Source organism: Pholcus phalangioides, unplaced genomic scaffold (genome assembly GCF_987345545.1).
Source record: "Pholcus phalangioides strain wild (caught in Gottingen) unplaced genomic scaffold, Ppha-v1.0 ptg000002l_1, whole genome shotgun sequence".
NCBI classification, from domain to species: domain Eukaryota; kingdom Metazoa; phylum Arthropoda; class Arachnida; order Araneae; family Pholcidae; genus Pholcus; species Pholcus phalangioides.
The window spans coordinates 2,181,608-2,195,496 of record NW_028301595.1 but is presented as its reverse complement, the minus strand read 5'-3'; the positions used below and the strand labels follow the sequence as shown (position 1 = coordinate 2,195,496).

Here is a 13,889-nt window from a genome sequence, read left to right as displayed (position 1 = left end):
CCCCCAGTTAAGAACCACTGGTCACAGAGTAAATAAGAACACTGACGAAGCAAAAAGTGAACGAAAAAAAATCAGACACGGCCTCTTTTCACACGGCGGACGAAAATCTGGAAGGTCTGATTTGATTCTGACGCGTGAAAAGGTGTGTTGCGTCAGATTCAATCATCATTCCCCCGTGGCATCAGCAACAGTGTGAACGTACCTGCAGAAGACTCGTAGGTGGAATTTTATATCACATGTGTTACTACGTAGTCCCACGTACATGCAGCTTTAGACTATAACGCTATATTTAGAGACGACCCATAGTACATATCAAAACACTCGTCTCGGTTATCTATATTGGATTTAGAGGTGTGAGCAGAGGGGTGAGGGTGCTCAGGGCACCCGTGCCTCTCCCTCCCCCCAAGCCAACCGAAAATTACAAAAAATTTAATATTTGAGAGAAATTGAACTTTTTTTTGAAATTTATTAAAACACGAACACACAGTTAACACAGATACAAAACACATATTACATTCTAAATATTACACCCAAGGGAATCACACGATCCGACCAAGGTTCATAATTTGTATATACTTGGCAACAGACCATATTTTTATATTCATGTTATAATCATGAAATATAGACCCAGATTGGATTCAATTTTCCACTCAACAGATCTGGTTGATGTAACTACATTTTTCTGGTTTTATTTCATGATTTAAATGGTTATATTCTTTAGGTGCAATGTATAAAAATTGTTGAGTTAGTTTTATTCGGTTTTATAACTTCATACTGAACTCCATTTTGTCTGACTGTTTTATTTTGTGCCAGACTGGTTTTTTCTGAATAAATAATATTTTGTAAAAGTAAAGTTTTTGAATATTGAATCTAATCATTGAGTCTTAGACCATGGAGATTTTTTGGGATATATTATTAATTACTTTTTTTAAAAAGAATTTTTGATCATGTCGATATTTGAGTCATAGTCCCCACCACAAACTGTAATAGTATATTGTATAATTGGCAGAACCCAAACAAAATACACGGTGTTACAAAAAGAATCATCCGATAGAAAAAAAAAAAAAACTATTCAGCTTTTAATCCGTTTTAATCGAATAATGTATAGGTAGAAAGAGGGAAATGTCGAGTTTCACGCAGTTGCCGACAGGTAGCGCTAATGCTCTTCCTTCGGCTACCACTTCAGTGTTTGTCAAGATTGGCTTTTCCCACAGTTAGAAATCGATTCGGATGACTTCATTTTCAGGCAGCACGGGGCACCACCAAACTGGAGCTTGGACGTTCGAGAAGTTTTGAACAATCACATTTCTAAACGATGGATCGGCCGTACGGGACCTGACGATTCAGTTAAACATCACTGGCCTCCAAGATCGCCGGACCTCACAGTGAGCGATTTCTTCTTGTGGAGGTTTATGAAAGACTACATTTATGTGCCTCCCCTTCCCGCTACATTAGCCGAACTGAAAATACGCATAACAGCAGCCGTGGAAGCAGACATGCTCGCAAAAGTTTGGGACGAATTTGATTACCGTATAGACATGTGCCGTGCATCACAAGGTGGACATATTGATCATCTTCAATTTAGTTTGTAAAAGAACTTAAGATTAACTTTATATTACATGGTTAATCATGAAGTGTCTGTGTTCAATATTTTTCGTAATATGCGCAATCGGGTGATCCTTTTTGGAACACCCTGTATATTGTACTAAGAAAGATTGGGGAAATAACATTAAAATCTACTCAATGAAAAATACTAACGAATTTCAGTTTATTACTTATTGCCATTGCTTGGGATTTCCATTTAAGGTTTTTATTAATTGTAATACCCAAGTATTCGTTGATTTCTGATATCTTCAGTTATAAAACATTGCCTGAGAGAATGTGTGATATTGGATTTTTGAGAGGCTCTATGCTTTTATTAGTGTATAATTGGAAGTAAGTAAATTCAGTTTTTCAAAGATATTTCAGTGAAAAATCAAAATATCAGAAAAAAAATACCATTTATGTGCTGCTAACATTAACAAATTTCTGTTGATTCAAATGCTTTTTGAAGTGTGGTAACTCAAAATTTCTCGGGAACAAAATTTTTGTGACCCTCACCCAGCGCAAGCTTTTTGCGCCCACTCCAAAAGGTCGATCCCGAGTGCGCTTCCGATTGGAATTTGAAGAAATCGGGCGCCGCATACCCATTAGGGACACCCTGTATGAGCCCGTACTGAAGGGCCAGTGCTGAGAAAAAGCAATACCGAATTGAAATGATTAAAAAATATCGTTTTGGCCTACTACAGGGATGCGATAGACTTCAAAAATCACCTTGGTCGATCCTTCCTTGTGTATGTGCTCTTGCACGAATTTTTTTCCTGCCCCTCCATTAATTCAAAAGCCCAGGAGGACGCGGGCACAGTCCGTCTTCCTATATCGGCACTATTTCCTTCATTCAACCCGTCATCGCGTGTTTGTAAACAGTGAAATTTCTCTTTGCTGTTCCCACCATGTCCTTGCCCCACATCACAACACTCTGTTAACCAGTTGAGGGTCTTGTCTCATTAAAGGCGTTTACGGTCTCGAAGACAGACTTGGTTTTATCTACGTCTTCTACTACTGGAGGGGGGGGGGAGAGAGTGAGTAGCCGGCGCTATTTCTGGAAGATTCCGAACGATGCCAAAGAGACCACCCAAAATGAAAACCAAAGAAAAACATCTCTCTTAACAACTATCCTCATTCTCTCTCCCACCACAAACTTATTTTATGGCCCAACACTAAAGACCTAATAAGACCAGGGCCGATAGCCTAGAAACAATTCCGAAAGTGTTTGTGGGTTGGGTTAGCTTGCTTATTATACGTAGGACAAAGGTATGAATTCCAGTTAGAACGGGATAAGATGCCGATTCCCTGTGGTTAAGATGTTTGCGGAGTGACAGCACAAACGGAAATTGGAGCGCATTAATCGATTACTTGTCTATTTCCAACATTTGGCCGCTTTGAACGTCACCGCGACTTTCTACTTTAACTAATCTTTTCTGATTGTTGGATACCTTATGGGGTTGCACCAGAGCCGCCCTTGGGGAAATGCGACCATAGGCGGAAATGGACTTGGAAGAATGGGGGGGGGGCATGATGATGTCAATTAATGTATACGCATATACATTAGATCTGTCGACTCCACCTTTGACGCTTGGGGCGCCCCATGCCCCCCCCCCGTATCTCCGCCCATGAGTGCGACAGTTGCGTTCGATTATTTGAGGCTTTCCCCCAATGCTTAAATTTTTTGCCCATTTCCTTCAATTCTAGCGTTTTTCTCCTCCATTAATTCTGAATTCCCATCAATTCTGGAATGGTTTCTTCCGTTCATTCTGAGTTTTCACAAATTTTCTAATTATTTTCCTCGATTAATGCAGAATTTTTTTTCCTTTCATTAATGCTGAGTTTTCATTGGTGCTAGAATTATTTCTTTCAATTATTTTTAAATCAAGTCTAAAGTTTTCATTCATTTCCGGAGAATTGTTTCCCCCTCATTAGTTTAAAACTACCTTCGATGCTGAATTTTCATCAATTTTTGCGCTATTTTACATTTAATTGTGTGTTCAAAATTTTTTGTACGAATATTTCTCCGCATTTCGGCATATTCTGAAATAATCGATGTCGACAACCCCCACTATGATATATAAAATCGGGGTAAAGATGGGGGTCCTAAATATTTTTGGTGTTCCACAATTGTTGAGACGCACCCGATCCCGCTATTATTTTCGCACCGGTTCCCGCATCTGGTAAAGGCGACCCTGAGTTGCACAGAGATGACGATTTCCGATCAAGCAGCAGTGAAATAGGAAAGATGTTTGTTTCAGGGTAATTCCCCCCCCCCCCCATAAAAAAAAACACCTCGAATACGTATATTTGCCGCATGGTCAAGAATACTTTAAGCCTTTAGTATCCCCGTATGAAAACGCCCAAAGTCTGGTGACTGATAGGAAGCTTCGTATCCAGAGGATCGAACACGTATATTTCTATGGAGCTCCTCACACGAAGGTATTGCCAACGAAATATCCGAAGCGACAGAGTCACTGGCAACTTGGCGTGGTAGTCAAAAGAAACATTTGTGGCGCGACTCCACATCTTCATATTTTCAACATTAATATATTTCAAAGTATTTCTTCATATTTTTAACTGAATGAACGAAAAAATAACCGAAATAAAAAATGGTTTGCAGGGTTAGAATCGCTAGGTCACAGGCATTTTTTTAAGACAGGAAAACTCCCCCCCCTCAAAACAGCCGATAGGTGGCGCTGATACGAGCGACTTTGGTGGAAATATGCAAATGAGACGGTTGTATAAGAATTTGCTCCCCAAATCCACAACCAGTTCACCGTTGTAAACAGTGTATGTGGACCTTCTGCACTCAGCCGTTGCTGGATTTGTGACTCCTCACAATGTGTTATTCCCCCGTGGTGGTCATGTGTAACACATACTGCTGCAATAAACGATTTGGAGGCATTCTATTCGTTATTTGCGTATCTTTTCTGGGACATGTGAACGTCAGCGCCACCCATAGGCCGTTTTTTGTTTGACCCGACCTAGCGATGCTAACCCTGCAAATCATTTTTCATTTCGGTTATTTTTGTCGTTTTATGAATTTTCAAAGTTTTCACGGACTTTTTGCCCACCCTGTATTAAATATAGTACTGGCTGTTATGTGAAATCTTGTGTCTTGTTTGAGCCAACTCACGCGTTGCTTCGTTCACCTGCGAGAAAAAGACCACATTATGAACCAAAAAGTCATCTGGAGGTAGTTTGTCATCCAACACGAGACATCAGATCATTAAATTTTTCACGATGATGTATAAATTTCAAATTTTAATTTATTATATTTTTTGAGTGTATTGTATCATGTTTATTTTGCTTTTTCATTATTTTCATAAATTAAAAATTAATTAAAAATTCAAACATATTTATTCAAATATTGTTTAACGTTTTAACGTATAAATATATCTTCCAACGGGAAACAGGGAAGGGGGTGTTGGAAATTAATTAATGTCGTAAGGGGGGGGGGCAACGGGAATGAGAAATGGTTGGTAAGGGGGCCATGGGCAAAAAGGCTTTGGAACCACTGCTCTACATGGCGAAGCCAAGTACGCAACAATGCTTAGCAAAATATATTTTTCAAACAATATTTGTATAGAAGACGATGTCTTGAAGATTTATTTTTCCCCCCAAAGGAAACCGTCGGAATTCTTTCCACGTGGGTAGAAATGCTTGCCACAAAAGCCTTCATTTCCACCATCCATAAAGAACCAGAGTAATTGTTTCCACTCTGTTGGCGACGTGAAGAATCATCCGAAGGTACGTATCTCCCCCCCCCCCCTTCTAAGATATGGGCCCTTCCACCTTAATGTTACTTTATCGAGATTGTTTGGGATTTCTCTTAGGCATCTCTCCATCAAATAAATCTTATTTTATTTTTGAAGCCAGGGATCTTAATTCGGATATAGATAAACTGGCTTTCGGAATCGAATTCGTTCCGTCGATTCGTTCATATTGTGAATATGCGCGTGTTTTTGATGGAATTGGACTCATGAAATTTACGGGTGTTTTTTTTTGGCATCTGATCTTTCATTTCACCAATGAGCGTTTTCCCCCTTCACCCTTCTTCCCGTTCTGAAATATTTAACTCATTGCCTGGCGTATCATCGGTTCAACTGCAGTGTACAGGGTCTGCCGCCGAGTAGTCTTGCCACAGAGAGCAACAGGCCAAAAAAAAAAGATACAATTGTTCAATCATTACACTTCACTCACAGTTAGAAAAATTGATGGCAGCACCACACACACACACACAACAAGCATTACATAGAAACAAACTAACACGTTAAGCTCACAATACGTACACGCACATTTTCCAACTTGCACCAATTCGTTAGAAGCTCCGCAGAGGAATATGGACGAGTTGCATGTGTGGTTAAGTAGTATACAGGGTGTCCTGTAAGTCCTAATTCAGCCTTCATCTCATCAGCGTTTAGTCGTAGAGTAAGAAATGCTCTAAATTTTTTGTGTTCAGAAATCATCCTGCACCAATAACAGCATAATAATCTTGTCCGTCATTTTATGCCGTTCTTTCTCAACCTTTTCTCCAATTATTGAATTCAAAATATACTACAGAATGGATATTATTTTACGTCACATACCCATTGCAAATTTTAATTTTTTTTTTTCAGAAATAAAACGACCATTCTCAGTAGCGGCCACATTTTCACGGTCCTGTTAGAGGTTTTACTGTATTTAGATTTTTTTTATTTTGTGTCACACTGTATTTTCACTCTTGAAACTAATACAGGGACACACACACGTACGTGTACGTGCGTATTCTCTCCTTCATGTACCAATTCGTTAGAAATAATCCAGAGGAATGTTTAAGGGTTGCATGTACGGTTAAGCGGTAGTGTCTTTATAATAACGAGTGAAGTAAAAAAATAAGTTTCTACGGAGAATAACAACAACAGTCTATACCAGAGGTTTCTAACATAAGAGCTGTAGCGGAACAATTGATGGTTACGAGAATCTGTGGAACCCTTATAGCTGTTTTTCGGAATCCCTACAAATTTTTAATATTTCTCTAATACCCGGGGTAGCCCCGTAAATTTCACGTAAGTTTTGTCCTTTATAAAAACTCAATTTCTAGAAGTTTCTTTTCCAAAAATCAATCGTTTTCACGACTCATTCGCAGGCTGACCATATTTGCTCGAGAAAAATACGGGAAATTAGGCTTTGAGAAATACGGGGCATTCTCAATAATCGCCAAAAATGATGCCGAAAGTAAGCAAAGTTGGCAACTCACGCTAAAATCAAGAAAGTTGCCAATCAAAAAAAATGAAGTGCCATTACAAACTGCAGTGAATTAAAGAAAAACCATGATAAATATGTGAGAAGAATATACGCTTGTGGTCAATTATCGTAATGTAATTGCCGAATTAGGAAGATAATTTTAATCGTCGATTGGAAGAATAAAAAGTCAAGTTGGCTTCGTTGAAAATGTGTAAAACCGGGACATTTTTGCGAAGAAGTCGGGACAGCCAGAGAAACAGAAAAACGGGACTTCCAGGCAATACGGGACGCATGGTCACCCTACTGATACGGGAATGTCCCGCGTAATGATGCCACCCGAATTATTTCCACACGAGACGAAAAATGATTACGTGCATCTTCCTGTCGCAAGGAGGTGGAACTAGTTTCGTTTAAAAATTAAATACTAGAAAAATCCCATTGATTTTAACAAAAAAAGCAAATGAATGATTTGAAGAAAGGAAAAATTGTGTGAGAGGAGCAGCGTCCTTGTTTAATAAATTTCTATTGTTGAAATGTCGGCAGTTTTTGACATACGAATTCCGGAGGGGAAAGAAGCTACCAGAGAATCACTGTTTCTCTGTTGCTTGGTCATGCACATTTGTGGCGCACCAGCGTCTGAAAGGGTTGAGTGTAATGATATTTTTCCTGCTTGAACGACTTCCACGGGCTGGATACAACTCCTTGACGGGCTGCATTGGACCGGAGGTTGTGCACCGTTGCCTAAAAAAAGCTCTCACGGAACCTAAGGCCCCTTTCACACGGAGCGGATGCGGACCGCATACCCTTTCAAACGAGCACTGAAGATGCGGACGAATCGCCCGCATCTTTAGTTCGAAATTGGTGCATAAAAACTGTTTTTTCGCAATTTTTGTAATTATTTTTCTCCTTCACCCCCGATTCAGTGCCCATAGGCAGCCTAGAGGCATTCTTTGGTGGTTTTTATCATTGAGCCTAAAGATGCCTCCATTCCGATCCTCACAAGTAGTCGATGGGAGAAAATATCTTAAAATATTTTCAAAAAATTTTGAAAAAAACTGTCTTTTCGGAAAAATATGAAAGAAAATTCCAAAAACACATCCAATGTTCGAAAAATCCAATCCAAAAACATCCAAAACATTCGATGTTCCAAAAAAAAAAAAAATTCAGCAAATATCAAAGAATTTTCAAGTATAAAAAAAGGGAGGGGTTGGGACTTTCAAAATGTCTGTGCTTAGAAATATTCACATCACGATTCTGTCTTAGGCCGGGATTACACTATAAAAGTTTTGTAAAAGCTCTTTGGTAAAACGTGAAAAATTCAACCATTAAGATCACCGGTTGCATTTGCTTGAATGCAACCGATGCGCCTATTGGTTGAATTTTTCAACTTTTATAAAAAGATCTTTTACAAAACTTTATAGTACAATCCCGGCCTCAAGTACGGATTACACTATAAAAATTTTATAATAATTCTTTTAAAAAAGCAACTAATAAATTTATCGGTTGCACTTGCAATTTATTAGTTGCTTTTTTCAAGTTTTATAAAATAACTTTCATAAACCTTTTAGAGTGAAATCCCATCCTTAGATTAGTCTCACTTCTGAAATATAAAATTTCATTTTTTAAGTTTATAGACTGAATATTGAGTAAAATATACTTGTAGGTATCGGGGGAACCACCAAAAATATTCAAGTGCTTAGGGCCTTCAAACGACTTAATCCGGCCCTGAGTGAACGCCGTACGTGGATAACGTTGTTTAATAAAAGTATTTTTTTTAAAGTTTAAAAAAATTAAGTTAAAAAATTTAAAAAATAACAAATATTTAAAATAATATTTCAGATATTCATATTTTTAGATAATTTTAAAAATTTAAAAAGAAAAAAATTAAAATTTTTAAATTAAATTTAAAAAGTTATTAAAGTATTTAGTCAATTAAATATTCGTAATGAACAGAACGGCTTATAATTTTGGTCCCGTCAGTGGCCGTTGTTGGCAGGTTTTATTATATAAAATTGTGAAATATGGACAAAAGGCAGTTGAAGTTGCTATATCTCCATTTCAGAAGGAAACAAAGGGATAGACGTATGTGGGTACATCGTATTTGATGAACAGGGACCATCATATGGTGTTTTTAAGGGTATTTATGGCAAATAATTAAAAAAATTCCGTGAAAAATCACCTTCAAAAAGTAGCCAAAGATGCGGACGAATTCGCTCCGCATCCGCATCGTGTGAATAGCTCCGAATAAACCTATTGTCAAAACTTCTATGTGCGGATGCGGAGCCCGCACTTAGGTTTTGACACATGCGGACGACGTCCGGACCCGCATGAACATTTCCTAGGTGCGGAGATTTTTCGGCTCGTCTGAATGGCGCAGTATATTCCAATTGTTAAAACTTCTTCCGGACCCGCATCCGCGTCCGCTCCGTGTGAAAGGGCCCTAAGTTGGAAATCCATGGTTTACACAACAGTGCTTTTTTTTTAAAAACAGGGGAAAAACATTTTCTTTTCAGGTGTAAGCAAATTTTCGAGATAAGTGTCTGTCGTAATAATCATAAAAGAACTGACAGGTTATTTCTGGAAATTTGCATAGGTTTTAAAAATAGTCTTCGTTAGCGTTATTATTATTTAGGGCTCGTATTTTTATGGCCCGCCAAATTCTTTTATGACAAGTCATATTTTGGCCATTTTCGAGCAATTGGCCATTTTGATATATATATCCCGCAAGGGACAGAGTGGGGAGGGGGGCATGTTTGGAGTTGGTCTTAGCTTGGTTATTTTTGAGCTATTGGTCATGTTTCCAATTCTCAAAGTAATAGATCATTTTGTTTTAGTCATTTATCACCGAAAATTTGACCCTGCTCAGAGTAAAATGTTACGGAATTCTTTCCACGACTTTTGAGAGAATATTTCCATCACCAAAGGTAGCCGCTGTGCGGTCATGTGGGTATCGTGAGGGACTCGCGTCACGAGGACCTGGGTTTGAATCTCACCGGTGGTGCAGTTGTGATTGGCTGAAGTAAGTTTTTTTTCTGTCGTTTTCTATCTTCAGGCACAAAGTCTGTCTCCGTTAAGAAGTCTCGCAACAGATCCTACAACCAGAGCCAAAAACAGACGATGACGCTTCCGCCCAGGGCAAATACCCATTTTTTTCTCCCCCCCCCCCCCGTAATTTCGAAAAACAACTCAACATCCTTGCTGGTGCAGCGGCCAATGCAGCACAGACCTCTCTCTCCTTAATCATGATCATACGTACAACTGTACAAATATGCAAAAATCGCACTTCACTCACAAATCGAAATACAGACGGCAGCACTAACTTCACGCACAACACTAGATACGCATGTGGTGTACACCGCACGCGGACAAATAGGTGTATTAGTTATTGGTAAGGTATACGTTTTTGGTATCAGTTAAAGAAAATTTAAATTAAAAAGGTTGATTTAATTAAAAATTAATGAATTTGTTTATTTTTTAACATAAGAAGCAACAACTGGGAAAAGAACAGATGAAATAATTTATACAAAAATTGCCACGTTTTCAAGACAAATAAATTCAATTGGTCGAATGGTCGACGCGTTTCGGCTCTTCAATGGATAGCCGTCATCAGGACTTCGTGGTCAGAATTGACACGAATGAATCGTGGAAGAGTTCGCCTTTGTATTTGCTGCGTCCGAGTGGTCTTTGGATGCGAATTGGGGAGCCATCTGTTGTTCCACGATTCATTCGTGTGAATTCTGACCACGAAGTCCTGATGACGGCTCTCCATTGAAGAACCGAAACGCGTCGACCATTCGACCAATTGAATTTATTTGTCTTAAAAACGTGGCAATTTTTGTATAAATTAAAACCAGGCAAAGTTACTCATTTTTTGTGATAAGATGAAATAATGGCAAAATGAAGGTCATATTTTCGAATTTCAAGGTCATAAATGCTTGCATGTTTTAACTCGGTCATAAAAATCCGAGCCCCTAATTATTATCATTTGCGACTTTAACATTTTTATGAATTATTTACCGTAAATACTGTACATATTTCTAAAAATAGTTTCCACACGCATAACATCCCGACTTTTATCGGCCATTTTTGTGAATATTTCACTGCAAAATGCCAAAGATTGGGACTGTAACCGTTGCCGCAGTCATCAAATTTTATCGAATTATATTCGATTTCGAGAACCAATGAATATATAATCTCCCCACAGAGGAAATTCCTGCACAATTATCAAAATGGTCGTCATCGTTATCATTAAGTCGCGGTAATGTTCGTAAATTCAATTTATCGATGAAAGGGGCGGACGCGGAACGATAATGGCGGTGTTGATGGAAATGTGGAGAGTTACTAAATGTCACCACTACAATATACAATGACCATATTTAATGACGGCTCAAAAGGTGATAAATATCACTATTAAGTATGGGATGAATTAAGAGTTAAAAATTCAGGAAATTTACCAGAACTTCCGGGTGAAGATACGTATATCCGTTTCCGATCACATGATGCGTCTGACTTCCGATATTCGTGAGCGCTTTTATCCTAGTCTGTGTACATCATAAACCTATTTGTGAATGCTATAGGTTTTTTTTAGGAAAGTGCGTTAGCACCTAATTTGCATAAACGGGAACTGAGTTGGATAAAAATCGATATTTTTATCCTCTCGGATGTGATGTACGCGAGAAATCGATTAAAAAAGTTCTTCCAGTCTAATTTTTAACTTAAAATATCATGCAAGAAGATTTAACTGTTTGGAATTAACCCTTCATCTGTCACCGTCATTGTATTTTGGCGACTTTTCCCTATCGGTAATTCATAAACACGGTATAGAAATGCTCGAGAATATCGTATCATTGAACTGAATGACTACTATATGATGATCGGTGTAAGAATTATAAGATTCGTCAAATGCCAATTTTTTTTCTGAAATTATCTTCATAGTTGTGGGTTTTGTCAGATCTTTTGGCGACTGTTTCCGATCGCCAATTCATAATAGGACATCCGAATGATGAAGAATCGTTGAGCTGAATCACTTTTATGATGATTGATGTGAGAATTTTGATAAAAAAAATGGCAATTTTTCTTTCTTCTAAAATTAACTCGGTAGCTGTGGATGTCGTCAGATTTTGGCGAATCTTTCTGATCGCCAATCCACATCAAAGTTATGGAGAATTGTATCCTTGAGTCGTGAAGCTCTGATTCACACTTTATGACGATCAATGAAAGAATTGGAAAGGTTTGATGCCAATTTTTTTTTTTTTTTTTGAAACACTCTTTAGCTGAAGATGTCATTGGATTTTGGTGATTATTTCCTATCGCCAATTCATTATAGGGCATCCAAATGAATGATGGAGAATCGATGAGCTGAATCACTTTTATGATGGTTTGGTGTGAAAGCTAAGAGGTTACATATAAAAGCCATTTTTTTCCATGAAAATAACCTCATGGCTGTGAATATTGTCTGATTTCTCTTGGAGACTATTTCCGGTCGTCAATTCACAACGGGGCATCAAAATTATGTAGAACCGTATATTCTTGAATTGAATCACTCTTATGATGATCAGTGTAAGAATCAATAGGTCAAAATTGCAATTTCCCCCCCCCCCCTAAAATTAACCCTTTAGCTGCGGGTGTCAGATTTTGGTGACTTCTTCTGATTACCATTCAACAATAGGGCACGCGGATGATGTAGAATCGTTCAGCTGAATCACTTATATGACGATTAGTGTAAGAATTTCAGTGTCCAATGCCACATTTTTTTCTTCTAAAATCAACTCCTTGGCTGCGTAGGATGTTATCAGAATTTGGTGACTATTTCTGGTCACCAATTCACATCCAAATGATGGAAAATCGATGTCCCCACATCCTGGAGTAGGGCCCCTAGGCTGGGATGTTTGGCGGGCCCTCAAGCCTGACTTTTCACGTGTCCTTCTATAGTGAATTTACAGAATGGGGGAAAACAAAAAATGCTAATTACCTCGGGCCCCAAGACTAGAGCCCTGTTAGCCTCACCCTTAGGGGGGGGGGGGGGAATGGAACAATCGTGTTCTTGAATCGTTCAGCTGAATCACTATTCTTGATTGGCGAAAGAATTGAAATTTGAAGGGTGATCAACCTTTCCGGGAGTGAGGGTCACTTCATTGGTTTGGAAACATGTGTCGGGCCACTTGAGTCATCTGGACACGCGCCGCAAGTGATTTTTGTCGATCTAAACGTGTGCCGTAGGCCACTTTAATCATCTGGAAATGTGTCGCAGCCAATTTAAGTGATCTAAAAATGTGCTAAGAATCACTTAAGAATCCTTTGCATTTTTTAGATCATTTAAGTGAACCGTTCTTGTGTCGTGACTTACTTAAGTGCTACACTAAGTGTGCTGCAAGCCTCTCAAGTGATCCCGAAGCGTACCGTGGGCCACTCGAATGATATGTAAATGTGTCGTCAGTCGCTTGAGTAATCTGTAAATGTGTCGTCAGTCGCTTGAGTAATCTGCAAATGTGTCGTCAGTCTTGAGTAATCTGCAAATGTGTCGTCAGTCGCTTGAGTAATCTGCAAATGTGTCGTCAGTCGCTTGAGTAATCTGCAAATGTCCCTTGTGTCCACTTGAGTGATCTGAAGATGTGCCGCAGGTTATTTGGAAATGATCTTGGGGTCGCTTTAGGGATCTGAATATGGAGCGTTTTCAACTAAAATGATTAGAAAATATGCAGCGAGCCACTGAAGTAATGTGAAAATGTGCTACGAGCAACTTGAGTGATTTTTTATAAACTTTTGTGGCCCACTTGAATGGTTTTGTTATTTGTCGAGAGCTGTGGATGTTATCAGGGTTTGGCGATTATTTCTAATCGCCAATCCAAAACAGAGCTTTCAATAGAGAATCGTTAAAATGATTAAATTTAATGGTGATCGGTGTTGGAATTAAATATAATGTCAGCATTTTTTTTTTCTTCTAGAATTAACGCCCTCTGGCTGTGCATAATATTTTGGCGACTTTTTTTAATCGCCAAATCAATAGAGAAAGATGATTTATTATTGATTTGATGATATGATTTTATTATTGAATTCCGCGACTTTTTTTAAACTCA

General features: G+C 38.5%; 2 protein-coding genes across 3 annotated transcripts in view; one reads left to right on the top strand and one right to left on the bottom strand.

Moving 5' to 3' along the window:
• The window catches only part of unc-119 (unc-119 lipid binding chaperone), a 72,579-nt gene extending 61,208 nt beyond the window's left edge, over positions 1–11,371 (bottom strand). The window contains exon 1 of the mRNA XM_089236955.1: positions 11,268–11,371. The gene's annotated coding sequence lies outside the window, so the exon portion shown is untranslated. The remainder of the gene's footprint in view (positions 1–11,267) is intronic.
• LOC149089052 (guanylate cyclase 32E-like) overlaps positions 1–13,889 on the top strand; it is a 270,710-nt gene that overhangs the window by 23,720 nt on the left and 233,101 nt on the right. Inside the window, exon 2 of one of the 2 annotated variants that reach the window (XM_089236936.1) lies at positions 5,214–5,337. The exons of the other annotated variant lie outside the window; for it this stretch is intronic. The gene's annotated coding sequence lies outside the window, so the exon portion shown is untranslated. The remainder of the gene's footprint in view (positions 1–5,213; positions 5,338–13,889) is intronic. 2 annotated transcript variants of the gene reach the window in all.